At 41.8% G+C, this 23,847-nt stretch overlaps 21 non-coding genes across 21 annotated transcripts; all 21 read left to right on the top strand.

Annotated features, from left to right (window-relative positions):
* The first annotated feature begins 891 nt into the window (after nucleotides 1-891).
* On the top strand, nucleotides 892-973 carry trnal-uag (transfer RNA leucine (anticodon UAG)). The gene has a single exon. It is a non-coding gene; the product is annotated as a tRNA-Leu (tRNA).
* A 1,123-nt stretch (nucleotides 974-2,096) lies between these two features.
* On the top strand, nucleotides 2,097-2,178 carry trnal-aag (transfer RNA leucine (anticodon AAG)). The gene has a single exon. It is a non-coding gene; the product is annotated as a tRNA-Leu (tRNA).
* Nucleotides 2,179-2,696: 518 nt separating this feature from the next.
* On the top strand, nucleotides 2,697-2,778 carry trnal-aag (transfer RNA leucine (anticodon AAG)). The gene has a single exon. It is a non-coding gene; the product is annotated as a tRNA-Leu (tRNA).
* Nucleotides 2,779-4,696: 1,918 nt separating this feature from the next.
* On the top strand, nucleotides 4,697-4,778 carry trnal-aag (transfer RNA leucine (anticodon AAG)). The gene has a single exon. It is a non-coding gene; the product is annotated as a tRNA-Leu (tRNA).
* Nucleotides 4,779-7,238: 2,460 nt separating this feature from the next.
* On the top strand, nucleotides 7,239-7,320 carry trnal-aag (transfer RNA leucine (anticodon AAG)). Its single transcript has one exon. It is a non-coding gene; the product is annotated as a tRNA-Leu (tRNA).
* Nucleotides 7,321-7,843: 523 nt separating this feature from the next.
* trnal-aag (transfer RNA leucine (anticodon AAG)) lies at nucleotides 7,844-7,925 on the top strand. The gene has a single exon. It is a non-coding gene; the product is annotated as a tRNA-Leu (tRNA).
* Nucleotides 7,926-8,443: 518 nt separating this feature from the next.
* trnal-uag (transfer RNA leucine (anticodon UAG)) lies at nucleotides 8,444-8,525 on the top strand. Its single transcript has one exon. It is a non-coding gene; the product is annotated as a tRNA-Leu (tRNA).
* A 533-nt stretch (nucleotides 8,526-9,058) lies between these two features.
* Nucleotides 9,059-9,140, top strand: trnal-uag (transfer RNA leucine (anticodon UAG)). The gene has a single exon. It is a non-coding gene; the product is annotated as a tRNA-Leu (tRNA).
* A 538-nt stretch (nucleotides 9,141-9,678) lies between these two features.
* On the top strand, nucleotides 9,679-9,760 carry trnal-uag (transfer RNA leucine (anticodon UAG)). The gene has a single exon. It is a non-coding gene; the product is annotated as a tRNA-Leu (tRNA).
* A 1,919-nt stretch (nucleotides 9,761-11,679) lies between these two features.
* On the top strand, nucleotides 11,680-11,761 carry trnal-uag (transfer RNA leucine (anticodon UAG)). The gene has a single exon. It is a non-coding gene; the product is annotated as a tRNA-Leu (tRNA).
* A 533-nt stretch (nucleotides 11,762-12,294) lies between these two features.
* trnal-aag (transfer RNA leucine (anticodon AAG)) lies at nucleotides 12,295-12,376 on the top strand. The gene has a single exon. It is a non-coding gene; the product is annotated as a tRNA-Leu (tRNA).
* Nucleotides 12,377-12,906: 530 nt separating this feature from the next.
* trnal-uag (transfer RNA leucine (anticodon UAG)) lies at nucleotides 12,907-12,988 on the top strand. Its single transcript has one exon. It is a non-coding gene; the product is annotated as a tRNA-Leu (tRNA).
* A 931-nt stretch (nucleotides 12,989-13,919) lies between these two features.
* trnal-aag (transfer RNA leucine (anticodon AAG)) lies at nucleotides 13,920-14,001 on the top strand. Its single transcript has one exon. It is a non-coding gene; the product is annotated as a tRNA-Leu (tRNA).
* Nucleotides 14,002-14,519: 518 nt separating this feature from the next.
* trnal-uag (transfer RNA leucine (anticodon UAG)) lies at nucleotides 14,520-14,601 on the top strand. The gene has a single exon. It is a non-coding gene; the product is annotated as a tRNA-Leu (tRNA).
* A 989-nt stretch (nucleotides 14,602-15,590) lies between these two features.
* Nucleotides 15,591-15,672, top strand: trnal-uag (transfer RNA leucine (anticodon UAG)). The gene has a single exon. It is a non-coding gene; the product is annotated as a tRNA-Leu (tRNA).
* A 534-nt stretch (nucleotides 15,673-16,206) lies between these two features.
* trnal-uag (transfer RNA leucine (anticodon UAG)) lies at nucleotides 16,207-16,288 on the top strand. The gene has a single exon. It is a non-coding gene; the product is annotated as a tRNA-Leu (tRNA).
* A 1,647-nt stretch (nucleotides 16,289-17,935) lies between these two features.
* trnal-uag (transfer RNA leucine (anticodon UAG)) lies at nucleotides 17,936-18,017 on the top strand. Its single transcript has one exon. It is a non-coding gene; the product is annotated as a tRNA-Leu (tRNA).
* Nucleotides 18,018-18,555: 538 nt separating this feature from the next.
* trnal-uag (transfer RNA leucine (anticodon UAG)) lies at nucleotides 18,556-18,637 on the top strand. Its single transcript has one exon. It is a non-coding gene; the product is annotated as a tRNA-Leu (tRNA).
* Nucleotides 18,638-20,635: 1,998 nt separating this feature from the next.
* trnal-uag (transfer RNA leucine (anticodon UAG)) lies at nucleotides 20,636-20,717 on the top strand. Its single transcript has one exon. It is a non-coding gene; the product is annotated as a tRNA-Leu (tRNA).
* Nucleotides 20,718-21,250: 533 nt separating this feature from the next.
* On the top strand, nucleotides 21,251-21,332 carry trnal-aag (transfer RNA leucine (anticodon AAG)). The gene has a single exon. It is a non-coding gene; the product is annotated as a tRNA-Leu (tRNA).
* A 530-nt stretch (nucleotides 21,333-21,862) lies between these two features.
* trnal-uag (transfer RNA leucine (anticodon UAG)) lies at nucleotides 21,863-21,944 on the top strand. The gene has a single exon. It is a non-coding gene; the product is annotated as a tRNA-Leu (tRNA).
* Nucleotides 21,945-23,847: the final 1,903 nt, after the last annotated feature.

Raw genomic sequence — 23,847 nt, 5'->3', positions numbered from 1 at the left:
ATCAAATACTAAACCTTCTTTGTGATGATCATTGGTTTGGTAAAAACAATGAAATATTGACTGTTACAGGAATCTTTCGGAAACTATGGATATGCTGTCTTTTCTTAACTTGTCCGATCGGCATTGTCCACTGCAGCACAGAGCTCTTGAGCTCAAAAAATCAACCATCCTTAACCTCCCAATAATTTGGATAACAGGAGTGCGTCAATACACACGAAAGGTACGTTTCACATTCATCTGTCTTTTGAGATGAGTTTGACACATGTCCAAACAAAGCAGACTAGTATAAGAAACAATCTCTGGTCCATTTAACGTCGATTAAATGTCTATGTTCTGATAGCAGTCTGAGATTCAAGATGGGAACCATTTTGAGTTAATGCACAAACCTCTGAATGGATGGAGACTTGAGATCACCTTTGTTGTGAATTGGTTTGGTAAAAACAACAAACATTGACTGTTACAGGAATCTTTCGGAAACTATGGATATGCTGTCTTTTCTTAACTTGTCCGATCGGCATTGTCCACTGCAGCTCAGAGCTCTTGAGCTCAAAAAATCCACCATCCTCAACCTCCCAATAATTTGGATAACAGGAGTGCGTCAATACACACGACAGGTACGTTTCACATTCATCTGTCTTTTGAGATGAGTTTGACACATGTCCAAACAAAGCAGACTAGTATAAGAAACAATCTCTGGTCCATTTAACGTGGATTAAATGTCTATGTTCTGATAACAGTCTGAGATTCAAGATGGGAACCATTTTGAGTTAATGCACAAACCTATGAGTCGATGGAGACTTGAGATCACCTTTGTTGTGAATTGACATGAAAACGGGAAAGATACAGGGAAATTTACTGGAAAGAAAAAGCTTCTTTTTTCCATCAATAAGTGGTAGTGTGGCCGAGCGGTCTAAGGCGCTGGATTTAGGCTCCAGTCTCGGAAGAGGCGTGGGTTCCAATCCCACCACTGCCATCAAGGCTTCAAAGATATGTTGATGCCTACATGTTACATCAAATACTAAACCTTCTTTGTGGTGATTTGTGGTTTGGTAAAAACATTGACTGTTACAGGAATCTTTCTGAAACTATGGATATGCTGTCTTTTCTTAACTTTCGCGATCGGCATAGTCCACTGCAGCTCTGAGCTCAAACAATCCACCAGCCTCAACCTTCCAATAACTTGGATTACAGGCGTGCGCCAATGCACACTGCAGGAACGTTTCACACTCATCTGTCTTTTGACATGAGTTTGACACATGTCCAAACGAAGCAGACTATGATAAGAAACAATCTCTGGTCCATTTAAAGTGGATCAAATGTCTATGTTCTGATAGCAGTCTGAGATTCAAGATGGGAACCATTTTGAGTTAACGCACAAACCTCTGAATGGATGGAGACTTGAGATCACCTTTGTTGTGAATTGACATGAAAACGGCAAAAATTCAGGGAAATTAACTGGAAAGAAAAAGCAGCTTTTGTCCATCAATAAGTGGTTTGGCCGAGCGGTCTAAGGCGCTGGATTAAGGCTCCAGTCTCGTACGAGGCGTGGGTTCAAATCCCACCACTGCCATCAAGTCTTCAAAGATATGTTGATGCCTACATGTTACATCAAATACTAAACCTTCTTTGTGGTGATTCGTGGTTTGGTAAAAACATTGACTGTTACAGGAATCTTTCGGAAACTATGGATATGCTGTCTTTTCTTATCTTGTCCGATCGGCATTGTCCACTGCAGCTCAGAGCTCTTGAGCTCAAAAAATCAACCATCCTCAACCTCCCAATAATTTGGATAACAGGAGTGCGTCAATACACACGACAGGTACGTTTCACATTCATCTGTCTTTTGAGATGAGTTTGACACATGTCCAAACAAAGCAGACTAGTATAAGAAACAATCTCTGGTCCATTTAACGTGGATTAAATGTCTATGTTCTGATAGCAGTCTGAGATTCAAGATGGGAACCATTTTGAGTTAATGCACAAACCTATGAGTCGATGGAGACTTGAGATCACCTTTGTTGTGAATTGACATGAAAACGGGAAAGATACAGGGAAATTTACTGGAAAGAAAAAGCTTCTTTTTTCCATCAATAAGTGGTAGTGTGGCCGAGCGGTCTAAGGCGCTGGATTAAGGCTCCAGTCTCGGAAGAGGCGTGGGTTCAAATCCCACCACTGCCATCAAGGCTTCAAAGATATGTTGATGCCTACATGTTAGATCAAATACTAAACCTTCTTTGTGATGATTCTTGGTTTGGTAAAAACATTGACTGTTACAGGAATCTTTCTGAAACTATGGATATGCTGTCTTTTCTTAACTTTCGCGATCGGCATAGTCCACTGCAGCTCTGAGCTCAAACAATCCACCAGCCTCAACCTTCCAATAATTTGGATTACAGGCGTGCGCCAATGCACACTGCAGGAACGTTTCACACTCATCTGTCTTTTGACATGAGTTTGACACATGTCCAAACGAAGCAGACTATGATAAGAAACAATCTCTGGTCCATTTAAAGTGGATCAAATGTCTATGTTCTGATAGCAGTCTGAGATTCAAGATGGGAACCATTTTGAGTTAACGCACAAACCTCTGAATGGATGGAGACTTGAGATCACCTTTGTTGTGAATTGACATGAAAACGGGAAAGATACAGGGAAATTAACTGGAAAGAAAAAGCTTCTTTTTTCCATCAATAAGTGGTAGTGTGGCCGAGCGGTCTAAGGCGCTGGATTAAGGCTCCAGTCTCGGAAGAGGCGTGGGTTCAAATCCCACCACTGCCATCAAGGCTTCAAAGATATGTTGATGCCTACATGTTACATCAATTCTTTGTGATGATTCTTGGTTTGGTAAAAACAACAAACATTGGCCGGGTTTCCCAGATCAGTTAAGTAGTTCTTAACAGCGAAAGACTTCTTTCAAACCTTCTTAAGGAGCCTGTGAAAGAAAATCGCGTTTCCCAGAGTCGCTCTTAGCTTAAGTATCTCTTTCATTAAGAAGGAAATGAAAGATGCTGCTGACCCAGTCTTTACAACCATCTTAGTGAACAAAGACTCACAGATCCAGCCGCGTCAGGCAAAACAATATTACACCAAGCAATGAGATATTAAAACAATGCACCACGCACAAGTTTTGATCTATTTTATACTTTAGATTTATATTGTTTAGCATTTATTGGTGACAGCAAAGGGGGGAAAAAAAGAAAAATAAGGAATAACAAGTGTGTTCCTGTATATGCTTTATGCATTACGCACAAATAAAACGATCATCATGAATATCATTTATTTGATGATTTGGCTGCTATACAGCATGTTCTCGCTGCAAATCAACCGCGTCACCGTGCGCGAAGCAGAACTGTTTTTATGAACGCATTCGTGCGTCAGCACTTCAGTCCCCTGGACGTGCTGTCGGACCGGGCTGTCCAGGCAGCCGGGACACCGATCCTCCTGCGCCGCGCCCGAGCGCATCTATGTGATGACAGGGAAGCAGCAGCTGATCAACGGGATCCTTTGATGAATCGTTCATTACAGTCTCAAATATAATCAATGGTGTCGGTTTATATTAAAGAATCTTTTTGCCCAGAAGAAAAAAGAGCGAAGACAACGACCCATAACTATTTTCTTCTCTTGAAAAAACCCACCTGCGGGATGCAGCAGCATCAGAAGAGCAGGAATACGTGCGTGGCGGGGATGATCTCTGCAATCTGAAGCCCTCTATGATTGTAAAAAGAATTTCACTTATCACGGGTTCTTTTTGGAACATAACCCCTGCGAAAAACCAGGGATTGCTGTAATTCCACGTTGCGATTTGCGAAACTCGCCTTCTCTTGGCTCATGTATTTGAACGCACACACACGGCCACCACGTTTCCTCCCGGTTTCTGCGTGTGGGGAAAAAAAGCCTCACTGTAGCCAGAAATAACGGAGTAACGCACCGTTTGGATGAAAAAGGGTCATTGAATTATATTTATCATCTTAATTTTTCATTATAACGCACAGGCAGCAGGGAATTAGTGCGTTAGGTAGCAGTGCTGCGTGTGAAAATGCGCTGATAGTGATCGGTGATCGATTTGCCTGGCATCGATTGATTTGGTTTCAGAACCGGACAGCTGCTCCAAAGAGCTTCTGAAAGAGCGAAACTAAAGAACGGTGTTAAGAAGTCATCTGGGAAACACCCGTATCTTAGGGTTCTCTCTTAGTTCAAACCTTCTTTGAACCTCTCTTAAATCCTTAAGAGAGGTTGGATCTGGGAAACCCGGCCATTGACTGTTACAGGAATCTTTCGGAAACTATGGATATGCTGTCTTTTCTTAACTTGTCCGATCGGCATTGTCCACTGCAGCTCAGAGCTCTTGAGCTCAAAAAATCCACCATCCTCAACCTCCCAATAATTTGGATAACAGGAGTGCGTCAATACACACGACAGGTACGTTTCACACTCATCTGTCTTTTGAGATGAGTTTGACACATGTCCAAACAAAGCAGACTAGTATAAGAAACAATCTCTGGTCCATTTAACGTCGATTAAATGTCTATGTTCTGAGAGCAGTCTGAGATTCAAGATGGGAACCATTTTGAGTTAATGCACAAACCTATGAGTCGATGGAGACTTGAGATCACCTTTGTTGTGAATTGACATGAAAACGGGAAAGATACAGGGAAATTTACTGGAAAGAAAAAGCTTCTTTTTTCCATCGATAAGTGGTAGTGTGGCCGAGCGGTCTAAGGCGCTGGATTAAGGCTCCAGTCTCGTACGAGGCGTGGGTTCAAATCCCACCACTGCCATCAAGGCTTCAAAGATATGTTGATGCCTACATGTTAGATCAAATACTAAACCTTCTTTGTGATGATTCTTGGTTTGGTAAAAACATTGACTGTTACAGGAATCTTTCTGAAACTATGGATATGCTGTCTTTTCTTAACTTTCGCGATCGGCATAGTCCACTGCAGCTCTGAGCTCAAACAATCCACCAGCCTCAACCTTCCAATAATTTGGATTACAGGCGTGCGCCAATGCACACTGCAGGAACGTTTCACACTCATCTGTCTTTTGACATGAGTTTGACACATGTCCAAACGAAGCAGACTATGATAAGAAACAATCTCTGGTCCATTTAAAGTGGATCAAATGTCTATGTTCTGATAGCAGTCTGAGATTCAAGATGGGAACCATTTTGAGTTAACGCACAAACCTCTGAATGGATGGAGACTTGAGATCACCTTTGTTGTGAATTGACATGAAAACGGCAAAAATTCAGGGAAATTACAGTTTTTCACTATTGCTTAAACACATTTCACGATACTGCCCTCACTTTTCACAAAACTCTAAACACAAAACACTTTTCTAAAGCTACGTACACTAAACCTCACAGTTTCTTTTCAAAACCAACCCATCACACCAAAACAGATGCTCATATGCACAAAAACCAACCCATCACACCAAAACAGATGCTCATATGCACAAAAACCAACCCATCACACCAAAACAGCTGCTCATATGCTCAAAAACCAACCCATCACACCAAAACAGATGCTCACATGCTCAAAAACCAACCCATCACACCAAAACAGTTGCTCATATGCTCAAAAGCAAACTCTGACACCAAAATACCACTCAAGGCTTGCAGAAATGTAAACACTACTGAGCATCATTAACCACATTACCAAAAAAATTTAAAACACAATGTTCACAGTGTGAGACTGTTCTTTTTACAGTTTCACAACTGCCAGGATGCATTTGAGCAACCCTTATTTATTCTCAAATATGTTTTGGGCATTTACTATAGATTTGTGCATTTCATGGGAATAGTTACATAATGCAGAAAATGCAGTAATATCACAACTCAATGCAAAAATTAGTACTGTAAACTCCATAGAGGATCCATTACACACAATACAGTACAGTAACAATTGAGAACACAATGTTCAGGGTGGTATTTCTTTTATTACAGTACGTTTGAAAATTGACACAGTATGTTGTATGTTGACACCGAAATCATGGGGCGGCATCACGTTGGGCTGGGTGGGGCCACAAGACCTCATCAACGTCACAGGCAATATTGTCCATAGCCAAACAACGTGGGAAGAATGCCCTGGCATGCCACACTCAGCCTTGGAACGCCTGCACAGCCACATCATCACAGGCCAGGTCCATAGCCCTGAGAAGGTTCTCTCTGGTGTAAGGTTGGCGGTCATAGACCTTCCACCGCCATGATGAGAAGAACTCCTCTATTGGGTTTAGGAACGGAGAGTAGGGTGGCAGACATACACTAATGAATTGCTGATTGATGTTACAGTTTTTCACAATTGTTTAAACACATTTCCTGATAGACTACCTCACTTTCTCAAAACTCTAAACACAAATTACAAAACTCACACACAAAATGCAAAATCCTACACTTCTCTTGCAAAAGCACACTCTACCCTCAAAACAGTGTTAACTCTTCACTAAATGGTATTTCCTTCTCAAATGCCAAACACATCTGACACGAACTCCTCTTCTCCTGTCTTGATCATCTATTTTTGTTTTTGAGCCTTCAGCTAACTGCACTGACTTATATAGGTGTGGTCACATCATTTGCAATAGGTGTTTTCAATTATGAGTAGTTGTGTTTACTGATTGACACCAGGTATGTTCATTGTGTTCAAGTTTTGCTGATTGTGGGTAGCATTTTGCATCACATGAGCTTCACAATGCATATTGGAGCAGAGTTATATGCAAAATGTGTTTTAGCACGGCAAAATGTGTTTAGAGTTTTGAGAAAAAGGGGATGGGTTTTGTGAACAGTGTCTACAGGTGAATTGTGTTTGTGGTTGTGGCAAAAGGGGGGTAGTTTTACTAAATGTGTTTAGGCAACTGGTCATTTGGTTTAGAGTACTGGGTTTTGTGTTTTGGCAATAGAGAAAAACTGTAACTGGAAAGAAAAAGCATTTTTTCTCCATCAATAAGTGGTAGTGTGGCCGAGAGGTCTAAGGCGCTGGATTTAGGCTCCAGTCTGGGAAGAGGCGTGGGTTCAAATCAAAGCAGACTAGTATAAGAAACAATCTCTGGTCCATTTAATGTGGATTAAATGCCTATGTTCTGATAGCAGTCTGAGATTCAAGATGGGAACCATTTTGAGTTAATGCACAAACCTATGAGTCGATGGAGACTTGAGATCACCTTTGTTGTGAATTGACATGAAAACGGGAAAGATACAGGGAAATTTACTGGAAAGAAAAAGCTTCTTTTTTCCATCGATAAGTGGTAGTGTGGCCGAGCGGTCTAAGGCGCTGGATTAAGGCTCCAGTCTCGGAAGAGGCGTGGGTTCAAATCCCACCACTGCCATCAAGGCTTCAAAGATATGTTGATGCCTACATGTTACATCAATTCTTTGTGATGATTCTTGGTTTGGTAAAAACAACAAACATTGACTGTTACAGGAATCTTTCGGAAACTATGGATATGCTGTCTTTTCTTAACTTGTCCGATCGGCATTGTCCACTGCAGCTCAGAGCTCTTGAGCTCAAAAAATCCACCATCCTCAACCTCCCAATAATTTGGATAACAGGAGTGCGTCAATACACACGACAGGTACGTTTCACACTCATCTGTCTTTTGAGATGAGTTTGACACATATCCAAACAAAGCAGACTAGTATAAGAAACAATCTCTGGTCCATTTAACGTCGATTAAATGTCTATGTTCTGATAGCAGTCTGAGATTCAAGATGGGAACCATTTTGAGTTAATGCACAAACCTATGAGTCGATGGAGACTTGAGATCACCTTTGTTGTGAATTGACATGAAAACGGGAAAGATACAGGGAAATTTACTGGAAAGAAAAAGCTTCTTTTTTCCATCGATAAGTGGTAGTGTGGCCGAGCGGTCTAAGGCGCTGGATTAAGGCTCCAGTCTCGTACGAGGCGTGGGTTCAAATCCCACCACTGCCATCAAGGCTTCAAAGATATGTTGATGCCTACATGTTACATCAAATACTAAACCTTCTTTGTGGTCATTCGTGGTTTGGTAAAAACATTGACTGTTACAGGAATCTTTCTGAAACTATGGATATGCTGTCTTTTCTTAACTTTCGCGATCGGCATAGTCCACTGCAGCTCTGAGCTCAAACAATCCACCAGCCTCAACCTTCCAATAATTTGGATTACAGGCGTGCGCCAATGCACACTGCAGGAATGTTTCACACTCATCTGTCTTTTGACATGAGTTTGACACATGTCCAAACGAAGCAGACTATGATAAGAAACAATCTCTGGTCCATTTAAAGTGGATCAAATGTCTATGTTCTGATAGCAGTCTGAGATTCAAGATGGGAACCATTTTGAGTTAACGCACAAACCTCTGAATGGATGGAGACTTGAGATCACCTTTGTTGTGAATTGACATGAAAACGGCAAAAATTCAGGGAAATTAACTGGAAAGAAAAAGCATTTTTTCTCCATCAATAAGTGGTAGTGTGGCCGAGAGGTCTAAGGCGCTGGATTTAGGCTCCAATCTCGGAAGAGGCGTGGGTTCAAATCCCACCACTGCCATCAAGGCTTCAAACATTTGTTGATGCCTACATGTTACATCAAATACTAAACCTTCTTTGTGATGATCATTGGTTTGGTAAAAACAACAAATATTGACTGTTACAGGACTCTTTCGGAAACTATGGATATGCTGTCTTTTCTTAACTTGTCCGATCGGCATTGTCCACTGCAGCTCAGAGCCCTTGAGCTCAAAAAATCCACCATCCTCAACCTTCCAATAATTTGGATAACAGGAGTGCGTCAATACACACGACAGGTACGTTTCACATTCATCTGTCTTTTGAGATGAGTTTGACACATGTCCAAACAAAGCAGACTAGTATAAGAAACAATCTCTGGTCCATTTAACGTGGCTTAAATGTCTATGTTCTGATAGCAGTCTGAGATTCAAGATGGGAACCATTTTGAGTTAATGCACAAACCTCTGAATGGATGGAGACTTGAGATCACATTTGTTGTGAATTGACATGAAAACGGGAAAGATACAGGGAAATTTACTGGAATGAAAAAGCTGCTTTTTTCCATCGATAAGTGGTAGTGTGGCCGAGTGGTCAAAGGTGCTGGATTTAGGCTCCAGTCTCGGAAGAGGCGTGGGTTCAAATCCCACCACTGCCATCAAGGCTTCAAACATTTGTTGATGCCTACATGTTACATCAAATACTAAACCTTCTTTGTGATGATCATTGGTTTGGTAAAAACAACAAATATTGACTGTTAAAGGAATCTTTCTGAAACTATGTACCGTATACGCTGTCATTCCTTAACTTGTGCGATCGGCATCGTCCACTGCAGCTCAGAGCTATTGAGCTCAAAAAATCCACCAGCCTCAACCTTCCAATAACTTGGATAACAGGAGTGCGTCAATACACACGACAGGTACGTTTCACACTCATCTGTCTTTTGAGATGAGTTTGACACATATCCAAACAAAGCAGACTAGTATAAGAAACAATCTCTGGTCCATTTAACGTGGATTAAATGTCTATGTTCTGATAGCAGTCTGAGATTCAAGATGGGAACCATTTTGAGTTAATGCACAAACCTATGAGTCGATGGAGACTTGAGATCACCTTTGTTGTGAATTGACATGAAAACGGGAAAGATACAGGGAAATTTACTGGAATGAAAAAGCTGCTTTTTTCCATCGATAAGTGGTAGTGTGGCCGAGTGGTCAAAGGTGCTGGATTTAGGCTCCAGTCTCGGAAGAGGCGTGGGTTCAAATCCCACCACTGCCATCAAGGCTTCAAACATTTGTTGATGCCTACATGTTACATCAAATACTAAACCTTCTTTGTGATGATCATTGGTTTGGTAAAAACAACAAATATTGACTGTTAAAGGAATCTTTCTGAAACTATGTACCGTATACGCTGTCATTCCTTAACTTGTGCGATCGGCATCGTCCACTGCAGCTCAGAGCTATTGAGCTCAAAAAATCCACCAGCCTCAACCTTCCAATAACTTGGATTACAGGGGTCCGTTTCACAAAGCAGGTTCAACAAACTCTGAGTCTAATCCTGAACTCTTAGTTGATCTACTCTGAGATCGGAAACTCTGAGTTTTCGGTTCCAGAACAGCGGATTTGAGGTAATTTACTCAACTCTAAGTAGTTTCACCTGAAGTTAAGCGCGAGCGTGAGGGAAATCAAAAGCCATCATCAGTAGAGCGCTGATACAACGATTCACCATGGCAACCGGCGACAACAAAAGAGCGACATACATTTTCTTTTTTTTCTTTTTAACTTTATTTATCTTTTCAATTTACAAAATCCGTTTGAGGAAACATTAGTTTGCATCTCAAGATCCACATACTTCACGCCACTGGAGTTAGAAGTGTTAATACGTGCATATGGCGAGTATGAGAGCATATTTTGGGAATTAAATGAAATTTTATTGTCATTTAGATCAGGGCCGTCACTTGGTTACGGCAGCTGCCACACCTCGGCTTCAGGGGAAAATCTAAATGTTTTTTTTTTAAATACATTTATGGAATTACTCTGTATCTATTTGTATTGATTTATTCTATTACTTCATACATATAAAATAACTACAAATGCATATCAGATCAACATGATGGATTTCAGTATGTATTATCTATCCCAACACTTGTATACTCCCCTCATATCTTGAAATGTCCCAGCGTCCCTGACGACAGTCGTCGCTATCAATCTGGTTTTTAGTGCGCTCTGCAGTGTTACTAACTTACAAAAATGAAAAGGAAGCAGACAACCACGTAATAAAAAAAAAGAAAGAAGGCAAGTGATGGGTCCAGAAGATATTAATGAGGCTGTTAGCCACTGATGGATTAATTATGCAAGTTCATCTCAAAGTAAGATATAAATCCTCTTATACATCTGTTTAAGGGAAATATTTGACTTTTTTTTACTCTCCCTCTCCTTTTTGCATTTGGACTTTAACTGTTTGAAGTTAAACTGGGATGTCCCAGTGATATTGTTGCACTGACATAGTGAATAAAGTGAACGAGTTAAATTGCGTTTGTTAGATAAGCTTTTTCCGCTCTCTAACTTTGCCGCTTGCTGTCCGTGGTGCAGAAAACTGCGTATTGCGTAAAGACCCATTGGCTGAATTGACGCCACTGAGGGAGGAGACAGAGAGAAACTCCAGGTTCACTGAAATAAACCTGGTCCCGACCAGGTTAGGTTCAGAGCGTCTGTTACTACGGTAACTGACCGAGAGCTTAAGTTACCTCTCTTTGTGAAACAGGCTAGAGTTACCTCTCTTTCTCTAGTTTGAGTGACCTCCCTTTGTGAAACGGAAAACTCAGAGTTTCCCTCAATTCAGGGTTAACAGAATCAGAGTTTTCACTAAACCTGCTTTGTGAAACGGACCCCAGGAGTGCGCCAATGCACACGGCAGGAACGTTTCACACTCATCTGTCTTTTGAGATGAGTTTGACACATGTCCAAACTAAGCACACTAGTATAAGAAACAATCTCTGGTCCATTTAAAGTGGATCAAATGTCTATGTTCTGATAGCAGGTCTGAGATTCAAGATGGGATCCATTTTGAGTTAATGCACAAACCTCTGAATGGATGGAGACTTGAAATCACCTTTGTTGTGAATTGACATGAAAACGGCAAAAATACAGGGAAATTAACTGGAAAGAAAAAGCAGCTTTTTTCCATCCATAAGTGGTAGTGTGGCCGAGAGGTCTAAGGCGCTGGATTTAGGCTCCAGTCTCGTACGAGGCGTGGGTTCAAATCCCACCACTGCCATCAAGGCTTCAAACATTTGTTGATGACTACATGTTACATCAAATACTAAACCTTCTTTGTGATGATCATTGGTTTGGTAAAAACAACAAATATTGACTGTTACAGGAATCTTTCGGAAACTATGGATATGCTGTCTTTTCTTAACTTGTGCGATCGGCATTGTCCACTGCAGCTCAGAGCTCTTGAGCTCAAAAAATCCACCAACCTCAACCTCCCAATAATTTGGATTACAGGACTCCGCCAATACACACGACAGGTACGTTTCACACTCATCTGTCTTTTGAGATGAGTTTGACACATGTCCAAACGAAGCAGACTAGTATAAGAAACTATCTCTGGTCCATTTAACGTGGATTAAATGTCTATGTTCTGATAGCAGTCTGACATTCAAGATGGGAACCATTTTTAGTTAATGCACAAACCCATGAGTGGATGGAGACTTGAGATCACCTTTGTTGTGAATTGACATGAAAACGGCAAAAACACAGGGAAATTAACTGGAAAGAAAAAGCAGCTTTTTTACATCTATAAGTGGTAGTGTGGCCGAGCGGTCTAAGGCGCTGGATTAAGGCTCCAGTCTCGGAAGAGGTGTGGGTTCAAATCCCACCACTGCCATCAAGGCTTCACAGATATGTTGATGCCTACATGTTACATCAAATACTAAACTTCTTTGTGATGATTATCGTTTTGGAAAAAAACACAAATATTGACTGTTACAGGAATCTTTCTGAAACTATGTGCCGTATACGCTGTCATTCCTTAACTTGTGCGATCGGCATTGTCCACTGCAGCTCTGAGCTCTTGAGCTCAAACAATCCACCATCCTCAACATTCCAATAAATTGGATTAAAGGCGTGTGCCAATGCACACGGCAGGTACGTTTCACACTCATCTGTCTTTTTAGATGAGTTTGACACATGTCCAAACGAAGCAGACTATGATAAGAAACAATCTCTGCTCCATTTAAAGTGGATCAAATGTCTATAGCAAGTCTGAGATTCAAGATGGGAACTATTTTGAGTTAATGCACAAACCTCTGAATGGATGGAGACTTTAGATCACCTTTGTTGTGAATTGACATGAAAACGGGAAAAATACGGGGAAATTAACTGAAAAGAAAAAGTAGCTTTTTTCAATTGGTAGCTGGTAGTGTGGCCGAGCGGTCTAAGGCGCTGGATTTAGGCTCCAGTCTCGGAAGAGGCGTGGGTTCAAATCCCACCACTGCCATCAAGGCTTCAAAGATATTTTGATGACTACATGTTACATCAAATACTAAACCTTCTTTGTGATCATCATTGTTTTGGAAAAAAAACAAATATTGACTGTTACAGGAATCTTTCTGAAACTATGTACCGTATACGCTGTCATTTCTTAACTTGTCCGATCGGCATTGTCCACTGCAGCACAGAGCTCTTGAGCTCAAAAAATCAACCATCCTTAACCTCCCAATAATTTGGATAACAGGAGTGCGTCAATACACACGAAAGGTACGTTTCACATTCATCTGTCTTTTGAGATGAGTTTGACACATGTCCAAACAAAGCAGACTAGTATAAGAAACAATCTCTGGTCCATTTAACGTCGATTAAATGTCTATGTTCTGATAGCAGTCTGAGATTCAAGATGGGAACCATTTTGAGTTAATGCACAAACCTCTGAATGGATGGAGACTTGAGATCACCTTTGTTGTGAATTGGTTTGGTAAAAACAACAAACATGGACTGTTACAGGAATCTTTCGGAAACTATGGATATGCTGTCTTTTCTTAACTTGTCCGATCGGCATTGTCCACTGCAGCTCTGAGCTCTTGAGCTCAAAAAATCCACCATCCTCAACCTCCCAATAATTTGGATAACAGGAGTGCGTCAATACACACGACAGGTACGTTTCACACTCATCTGTCTTTTGAGATGAGTTTGACACATATCCAAACAAAGCAGACTAGTATAAGAAACAATCTCTGGTCCATTTAACGTCGATTAAATGTCTATGTTCTGATAGCAGTCTGAGATTCAAGATGGGAACCATTTTGAGTTAATGCACAAACCTATGAGTCGATGGAGACTTGAGATCACCTTTGTTGTGAATTGACATGAAAACGGGAAAGATACAGGGAAATTTACTGGAAAGAAAAAGCTTCTTTTTTCCATCGATAAGTGGTAGTGTGGCCGAGCGGTCTAAGGCGCTGGATTAAGGCTCCAGTCTCGTACGAGGCGTGGGTTCAAATCCCACCACTGCCATCAAGGCTTCAAAGATATGTTGATGCCTACATGTTACATCAAATACTAAACCTTCTTTGTGGTCATTCGTGGTTTGGTAAAAACATTGACTGTTACAGGAATCTTTCTGAAACTATGGATATGCTGTCTTTTCTTAACTTTCGCGATCGGCATAGTCCACTGCAGCTCTGAGCTCAAACAATCCACCAGCCTCAACCTTCCAATAATTTGGATTACAGGCGTGCGCCAATGCACACTGCAGGAATGTTTCACACTCATCTGTCTTTTGACATGAGTTTGACACATGTCCAAACGAAGCAGACTATGATAAGAAACAATCTCTGGTCCATTTAAAGTGGATCAAATGTCTATGTTCTGATAGCAGTCTGAGATTCAAGATGGGAACCATTTTGAGTTAACGCACAAACCTCTGAATGGATGGAGACTTGAGATCACCTTTGTTGTGAATTGACATGAAAACGGCAAAAATTCAGGGAAATTAACTGGAAAGAAAAAGCATTTTTTCTCCATCAATAAGTGGTAGTGTGGCCGAGAGGTCTAAGGCGCTGGATTTAGGCTCCAATCTCGGAAGAGGCGTGGGTTCAAATCCCACCACTGCCATCAAGGCTTCAAACATTTGTTGATGCCTACATGTTACATCAAATACTAAACCTTCTTTGTGATGATCATTGGTTTGGTAAAAACAACAAATATTGACTGTTACAGGACTCTTTCGGAAACTATGGATATGCTGTCTTTTCTTAACTTGTCCGATCGGCATTGTCCACTGCAGCTCAGAGCCCTTGAGCTCAAAAAATCCACCATCCTCAACCTTCCAATAATTTGGATAACAGGAGTGCGTCAATACACACGACAGGTACGTTTCACATTCATCTGTCTTTTGAGATGAGTTTGACACATGTCCAAACAAAGCAGACTAGTATAAGAAACAATCTCTGGTCCATTTAACGTGGCTTAAATGTCTATGTTCTGATAGCAGTCTGAGATTCAAGATGGGAACCATTTTGAGTTAATGCACAAACCTCTGAATGGATGGAGACTTGAGATCACATTTGTTGTGAATTGACATGAAAACGGGAAAGATACAGGGAAATTTACTGGAAAGAAAAAGCTGCTTTTTTCCATCGATAAGTGGATTCTTGGTTTGGTAAAAACATTGACTGTTACAGGAATCTTTCTGAAACTATGGATATGCTGTCTTTTCTTAACATTCGCGATCGGCATAGTCCACTGCAGCTCTGAGCTCAAACAATCCACCAGCCTCAACCTTCCAATAATTTGGATTACAGGCGTCCGCCAATGCACACGGCAGGAACGTTTCACACTCATCTGTCTTTTGACATGAGTTTGACACATGTCCAAACGAAGCAGACTATGATAAGAAACAATCTCTGGTCCATTTAAAGTGGATCAAATGTCTATGTTCTGATAGCAGTCTGAGATTCAAGATGGGAACCATTTTGAGTTAATGCACAAACCTCTGAATGGATGGAGACTTGAGATCACCTTTGTTGTGAATTGACATGAAAACAGCAAAAATTCAGGGAAATTAACTGGAAAGAAAAAGCAGCTTTTTTCCATCAATAAGTGGTAGTGTGGCCGAGAGGTCGAAGGCGCTGGATTTAGGCTCCAGTCTCGGAAGAGGCGTGGGGTCAAATCCCACCACTGCCATCAAGGCTTCAAACATTTGTTGATGCCTACATGTTACATCAAATACTAAACCTTCTTTGTGATGATCATTGGTTTGGTGAAAACAACAAATATTGACTGTTACAGGAATCTTTCGGAAACTATGGATATGCTGTGTTTTCTTAACTTGTCCGATCGGCATTGTCCACTGCAGCTCAGAGCTCTTGAGCACAAAAAATCCACCATCCTCAACCTCCCAATAATTTGGATAACAGGAGTGCGTCAATACACACGACAGGTACGTTTCACATTCATCTGTCTTTTGAGATGAGTTTGACACATGTCCAAACAAAGCAGACTAGTATAAGAAACAATCTCTGGTCCATTTAAAGTGGATCAAATGTCTATGTTCTGATAGCAGTCTGAGATTCAAGATGGGAACCATTTTGAGTTAACGCACAAACCTCTGAATGGATGGAGACTTGAGATCACCTTTGTTGTGAATTGACATGAAAACGGCTAAAAATTCAGGGAAATTAACTGGAAAGAAAAAGCAGCTTTTTTCCATCTATAAGTGGTAGTGTGGCCGAGCGGTCTAAGGCGCTGGATTTAGGCTCCAGTCTCGGAAGAGGCGTGGGTTCAAATCCCACCACTGCCATCAAGGCTTCAAAGATATGTTGATGCCTACATGTTACATCAAATACTAAACCTTCTTTGTGATTATTCTTGGTTTGGTAAAAACATTGACTGTTACAGGAATCTTTCTGAAACTATGGATATGCTGTCTTTTCTTAACTTTCGCGATCCACATTGTCCACTGCAGCTCTGAGCTCAAACAAGCAGACTAGTATAAGAAACAATCTCTGGTCCATTTAACGTGGATTAAATGTCTATGTTCTGATAGCAGTCTGAGATTCAAGATGGGAACCATTTTGAGTTAATGCACAAACCTATGACTCGATGGAGACTTGAGATCACCTTTGTTGTGAATTGGTTTGGTAAAAACAACAAACATTGACTGTTACAGGAATCTTTCGGAAACTATGGATATGCTGTCTTTTCTTAACTTGTCCGATCGGCATTGTCCACTGCAGCTCAGAGCTCTTGAGCTCAAAAAATCCACCATCCTCAACCTCCCAATAATTTGGATAACAGGAGTGCGTCAATACACACGACAGGTACGTTTCACACTCATCTGTCTTTTGAGATGAGTTTGACACATGTCCAAACAAAGCAGACTAGTGTAAGAAACAATCTCTGGTCCATTTAACGTGGATTAAATGTCTATGTTCTGATAGCAGTCTGAGATTCAAGATGGGAACCATTTTGAGTTAATGCACAAACCTATGACTCGATGGAGACTTGAGATCACCTTTGTTGTGAATTGACATGAAAACGGGAAAGATACAGGGAAATTTACTGGAAAGAAAAAGCTGCTTTTTTCCATCGATAAGTGGATTCTTGGTTTGGTAAAAACATTGACTGTTACAGGAATCTTTCTGAAACTATGGATATGCTGTCTTTTCTTAACATTCGCGATCGGCATAGTCCACTGCAGCTCTGAGCTCAAACAATCCACCAGCCTCAACCTTCCAATAACTTGGATTACAGGCGTGCGCCAATGCACACGGCAGGAACGTTTCATACTCATCTGTCTTTTGACATGAGTTTGACACATGTCCAAACGAAGCAGACTATGATAAGAAACAATCTCTGGTCCATTTAAAGTGGATCAAATGTCTATGTTCTGATAGCAGTCTGAGATTCAAGATGGGAACCATTTTGAGTTAATGCACAAACCTCTGAATGGATGGAGACTTGAGATCACCTTTGTTGTGAATTGGTTTGGTAAAAACAACAAACATTGACTGTTAAAGGAATCTTTCGGAAACTATGGATATGCTGTCTTTTCTTAACTTGTCCGATCGGCATTGTCCACTGCAGTTCAGAGCTCTTGAGCTCAAAAAATCCACCATCCTCAACCTCCCAATAATTTGGATAACAGGAGTGCGTCAATACACACAACAGGTACGTTTCACACTCATCTGTCTTTTGAGATGAGTTTGACACATGTCCAAACAAAGCAGACTAGTATAAGAAACAATCTCTGGTCCATTTAACGTGGATTAAATGTCTATGTTCTGATAGCAGTCTGAGATTCAAGATGGGAACCATTTTGAGTTAATGCACAAACCTATGACTCGATGGAGACTTGAGATCACCTTTGTTGTGAATTGACATGAAAACGGGAAAGATACAGGGAAATTTACTGGAATGAAAAAGCTGCTTTTTTCCATCGATAAGTGGTAGTGTGGCCGAGTGGTCAAAGGTGCTGGATTTAGGCTCCAGTCTCGGAAGAGGCGTGGGTTCAAATCCCACCACTGCCATCAAGGCTTCAAACATTTGTTGATGCCTACATGTTACATCAAATACTAAACCTTCTTTGTGATGATCATTGGTTTGGTAAAAACAACAAATATTGACTGTTAAAGGAATCTTTCTGAAACTATGTACCGTATACGCTGTCATTCCTTAACTTGTGCGATCGGCATCGTCCACTGCAGCTCAGAGCTATTGAGCTCAAAAAATCCACCAGCCTCAACCTTCCAATAACTTGGATAACAGGAGTGCGTCAATACACACGACAGGTACGTTTCACACTCATCTGTCTTTTGAGATGAGTTTGACACATATCCAAACAAAGCAGACTAGTATAAGAAACAATCTCTGGTCCATTTAACGTGGATTAAATGTCTATGTTCTGATAGCAGTCTGAGATTCAAGATGGGAACCATTTTGAGTTAATGCACAAACCTATGAGTCGATGGAGACTTGAGATCACCTTTGTTGTGAATTGACATGAAAACGGGAAAGATACAGGGAAATTTACTGGAATGAAAAAGCTGCTTTTTTCCATCGATAAGTGGTAGTGTGGCCGAGTGGTCAAAGGTGCTGGATTTAGGCTCCAGTCTCGGAAGAGGCGTGGGTTCAAATCCCACCACTGCCATCAAGGCTTCAAACATTTGTTGATGCCTACATGTTACATCAAATACTAAACCTTCTTTGTGATGATCATTGGTTTGGTAAAAACAACAAATATTGACTGTTAAAGGAATCTTTCTGGGGTCCGTTTCACAAAGCAGGTTCAACAAACACTGAGTTTAATCCTGAACTCTTAATTGATCTACTCTGAGATCGGAAACTCTGAGTTTTCGGTTCCAGAACAGCGGATTTGAGGTAATTTACTCAACTCTAAGTAGTTTCACCTGGAGTTAAGCGCGAGCGTGAGGGAAATAAAAAGCCATCATCAGTAGATCGCTGATACAAGGATTCACCATGGCAACCGGCGACACAAAAGAGCGACATACATTTTCTTTTTTTTCTTTTTAACTTTATTTATCTTTTCAATTTACAAAATCCCTTTGAGGAAACGTTAGTTTGCATCTGAAGATCCACATACTTCACGCCACTGGAGTTAGAAGTGTTAATACGTGCATATGGCGAGTATGAGAGCATATTTTGAAAAAAAAAATGAAATTTTATTGTCAATTAGATCAGGGCAGCTGCCACACCTCGGCTTCAGGGGAGAATGTAAATGTTTTTTTTTAAATACATATATGGAATTACTCTGTATCTATTTGTATTGATGTATTCTATTACTTCATACATATAAAATAACTACAAATGCATATCAGAACAACATGATGGATTTCAGTAGGTATTATCTATCCCAACACTTGTACCCCCCCCTCATATCTTGAAATGTCCCAGCGTCCCTGACGACAGTGGTCGCTATCAATCTCGTTTTTAGTGCGCTCTGCAGATATAATATATGTCCTGCCATTTTCTTTCTTTTTATTTAAATTGATTTATTTTATTTTATTATATTTATGTTACTTATGTAATGACTTATGCACTTCATCCACTTTATGTCTCATACTGTATTTGTTTATTTAATTCCTTGATGCCTGACTGTCCACGGTCAATGTTCTGACTGTAATTGGAACTTTTAAATAAAGTTTTAAATAAAGTTAAAAAAAAGTGCGCTCTGCAGTGTTACTAACTTACAAAAATTAAAATGAAGCAGACAACCACGCAATAAAAAAAAAGAAAGAAGGCAAGTGATGGGTCCAGAATATATTAACGAGGCTGTTAGCCACTGATGGATTAATTATGCAAGTTCATCTCAAAGTAAGATATAAATCCTCTTATACATCTGTTTAAGGGAAATATTTGACTTTTTTTTACTCTCCCTCTCCTTTTTGCATTTTGACTTTAACTGTTTGAAGTTAAACTGGGATGTCCCTGTGTTGCACTGACATAGTGAATAAAATACGTTGCGTTTGTCAGATACGCCTTTTCTGCTCTCTAACTCTGCCGCATGCTGTCCGTGGTGCAGAAAACGGATGTGTATTGCGTAAAGACCCATTGGCTGAATTGACGCCACTGAGGGAGGAGACAGAGAGAAACTCCAGGTTCGCTGAAATAAACCTGGTCCCGACCAGGTTAGATTCAGAGCGTCTGTTACTACGGTAACTGACCGAGAGCTTAAGTTACCTCTCTTTGTGAAACAGGCTAGAGTTACTCCTCTTTCTCTGGTTTGAGTTACCTCCCTTTGTGAAACGGAAAACTCAGAGTTTCCCTCATTTCAGGGTTAACAGACTCAGAGTTTTCACTAAACCTGCTTTGTGAAACGGACCCCAGGAGTGCGCCAATGCACACGGCAGGAACGTTTCACACTCATCTGTCTTTTGAGATGAGTTTGACACATGTCCAAACTAAGCACACTAGTATAAGAAACAATCTCTGGTCCATTTAAAGTGGATCAAATGTCTATGTTCTGATAGCAGGTCTGAGATTCAAGATGGGATCCATTTTGAGTTAATGCACAAACCTCTGAATGGATGGAGACTTGAAATCACCTTTGTTGTGAATTGACATGAAAACGGCAAAAATACAGGGAAATTAACTGGAAAGAAAAAGCAGCTTTTTTCCATCCATAAGTGGTAGTGTGGCCGAGAGGTCTAAGGCGCTGGATTTAGGCTCCAGTCTCGTACGAGGCGTGGGTTCAAATCCCACCACTGCCATCAAGGCTTCAAACATTTGTTGATGACTACATGTTACATCAAATACTAAACCTTCTTTGTGATGATCATTGGTTTGGTAAAAACAACAAATATTGACTGTTACAGGAATCTTTCGGAAACTATGGATATGCAGTCTTTTCTTAACTTGTGCGATCGGCATTGTCCACTGCAGCTCAGAGCTCTTGAGCTCAAAAAATCCACCAACCTCAACCTCCCAATAATTTGGATTACAGGACTCCGCCAATACACACGACAGGTACGTTTCACACTCATCTGTCTTTTGAGATGAGTTTGACACATGTCCAAACGAAGCAGACTAGTATAAGAAACTATCTCTGGTCCATTTAACGTGGATTAAATGTCTATGTTCTGAGAGCAGTCTGAGATTCAAGATGGGAACCATTTTTAGTTAATGCACAAACCCATGAGTGGATGGAGACTTGAGATCACCTTTGTTGTGAATTGACATGAAAACGGCAAAAACACAGGGAAATTAACTGGAAAGAAAAAGCAGCTTTTTTACATCTATAAGTGGTAGTGTGGCCGAGCGGTCTAAGGCGCTGGATTAAGGCTCCAGTCTCGGAAGAGGTGTGGGTTCAAATCCCACCACTGCCATCAAGGCTTCACAGATATGTTGATGCCTACATGTTACATCAAATACTAAACTTCTTTGTGATGATTATCGTTTTGGAAAAAAACACAAATATTGACTGTTACAGGAATCTTTCTGAAACTATGTGCCGTATACGCTGTCATTCCTTAACTTGTGCGATCGGCATTGTCCACTGCAGCTCTGAGCTCTTGAGCTCAAACAATCCACCATCCTCAACATTCCAATAAATTGGATTAAAGGCGTGTGCCAATGCACACGGCAGGTACGTTTCACACTCATCTGTCTTTTTAGATGAGTTTGACACATGTCCAAACGAAGCAGACTATGATAAGAAACAATCTCTGCTCCATTTAAAGTGGATCAAATGTCTATAGCAAGTCTGAGATTCAAGATGGGAACTATTTTGAGTTAATGCACAAACCTCTGAATGGATGGAGACTTTAGATCACCTTTGTTGTGAATTGACATGAAAACGGGAAAAATACGGGGAAATTAACTGAAAAGAAAAAGTAGCTTTTTTCAATTGGTAGCTGGTAGTGTGGCCGAGCGGTCTAAGGCGCTGGATTTAGGCTCCAGTCTCGGAAGAGGCGTGGGTTCAAATCCCACCACTGCCATCAAGGCTTCAAAGATATTTTGATGACTACATGTTACATCAAATACTAAACCTTCTTTGTGATCATCATTGTTTTGGAAAAAAAACAAATATTGACTGTTACAGGAATCTTTCTGAAACTATGTACCGTATACGCTGTCATTTCTTAACTTGTGCGATCGGTATAGTCCACTGCAGCTCTGAGCTCTTGAGCTCAAACAATCCACCATCCTCAACCTTCCAATAACTTGGATTGCAGGGGAATGAGAGATCTGGGTCTCCGATGAGCCTTGTCTTTTGCCAGTTTGGGACAGCCGTCTCTGATGTTGCAACGCTCTGACTCCTCGATGCTCACGGAGACGTTGGTCAACATCTGTAGCCGGGGTGATGAGGGCATTTAGGGTGGAAGTCTTGTCTCTCACCAGCTCGTCCTTCATAGCATCCGACAGCACACCTCGGAATATGCAGCGCAGATCCGAGTCCTCCCACCCGGTGCTGGCGAGAGTCCGAAACTCAATGGCGTAGTTTAAAACAGTGCGGGTTCCCTGCTTGATGTTTAGCAGCTGGGAGCCTGCATCCTGTCCAGAAACCGGGTGGTCGAACACCCGCTTGAACTCCTCCTCAAACATGGCGTAGTTGTGCTTCATGGCTGGGTTGGAGATCAGGTAGGATTGTACCCATTGAAGGGCATTTCCGGTGGTATGAGTGGTGATGTAGCCCACTCGGGCTGCATCAGAGGAAAACATCCTGGGCTGGAGGTCAAACACAAAACCACACTGTATCATAAACCCACAGTACTCAGAGAAGCCCCCGTCATAGGGCACTGGGTTCGACAGAGGTGGATTCAGAGCAGGTATGGCAGCGAGAGGTGGGGCCTGGGGGGGTGTCACGATGGCAGGGGCTGGTGCGTAGCAAGCTGCAATGACAGGGTGTTCATCTGGGTGGTGAGTGCAGCTTGCTGCTAAAGGGGCTGTTGAAGCTGACCAGACTAATTCTCCTGCTCCCCCCTCAGGGTCTGTACCATGGTTGCTGCATTGGTAAGCTGCTGGGTGTGATCCGCCAACAGCGCCCCCTGGAGCTGGAGAGCACGGAGTGTGCGGGTGGAGGTTAGCTCCGCTGATCGGCTCTCGGTGGTTGCTGGTTCATCCATGGCCAGATCTTCTGTTATGTCCCGGTAGAGTTGAGAACCAGACGACACACAGGAGGCAGAGAAAGGGTTAATATCCTTAAGGCTTTATTTTGTCAAAACGTGAGAAAAACTGAAGGGGAGCTACAAGGAGGGCTGGTATCCGAACTGGATACTCCAACAGGAAACAGCAGGTCCGGGTCACACGCAGTTATGGGAAGATCTGGCAAAGAGTAGACTGCTGAACCAGTTGTTATAGGCAGTGGTGATGATGAGATGATAGGCTGCAGCTGTGCCACGCTGTCCTGTGAGCTCATTAACGACGGGGACATAGATTGGGTCCAGCTTGTGCAGAGGTGTTCGTGCTAGAGGCAGAGCTCTCAGCAGTGGGGAGATGGACTGGGAGATGGTGCAGGCAGAGAAGCAGGGGTCGTAACAAGAATTGCCTCAGTGCCAAGTAGACAGTCCGGAGTTCTAGCACATTGATGTGCCGTCCTCGCCACCGAGGGCCCCAAACCCCTTGGACTGACCTCTTCTGCCATAGCGCACCCCAACCCTGAGGTGAGGCATCTGTTGTCACCACCTCTCGCCTCGAAAGGACCGAGCCGAGAGGAACACTGTGCAAAAGAAAAGTGCTGTCCCGCCACCGGTGGAGATGAATAAGGCACTGGCGTGGAACTTTGACCTTAACCCACCTTTGAAGACGAGGATCCATATGGAGGCTGTTGAACCACATCTGCAGGGGGCGCAGGTGCAGCAGCCCCAGAGGTGTCACAGCCGAGGCTGCCGAAAGCATCCC

Source organism: Cololabis saira, chromosome 7 (assembly GCF_033807715.1).
Source record: "Cololabis saira isolate AMF1-May2022 chromosome 7, fColSai1.1, whole genome shotgun sequence".
Taxonomy (NCBI): Eukaryota; Metazoa; Chordata; class Actinopteri; order Beloniformes; family Belonidae; genus Cololabis; species Cololabis saira.
This window is presented reverse-complemented; position numbering and strand designations above follow the sequence as displayed.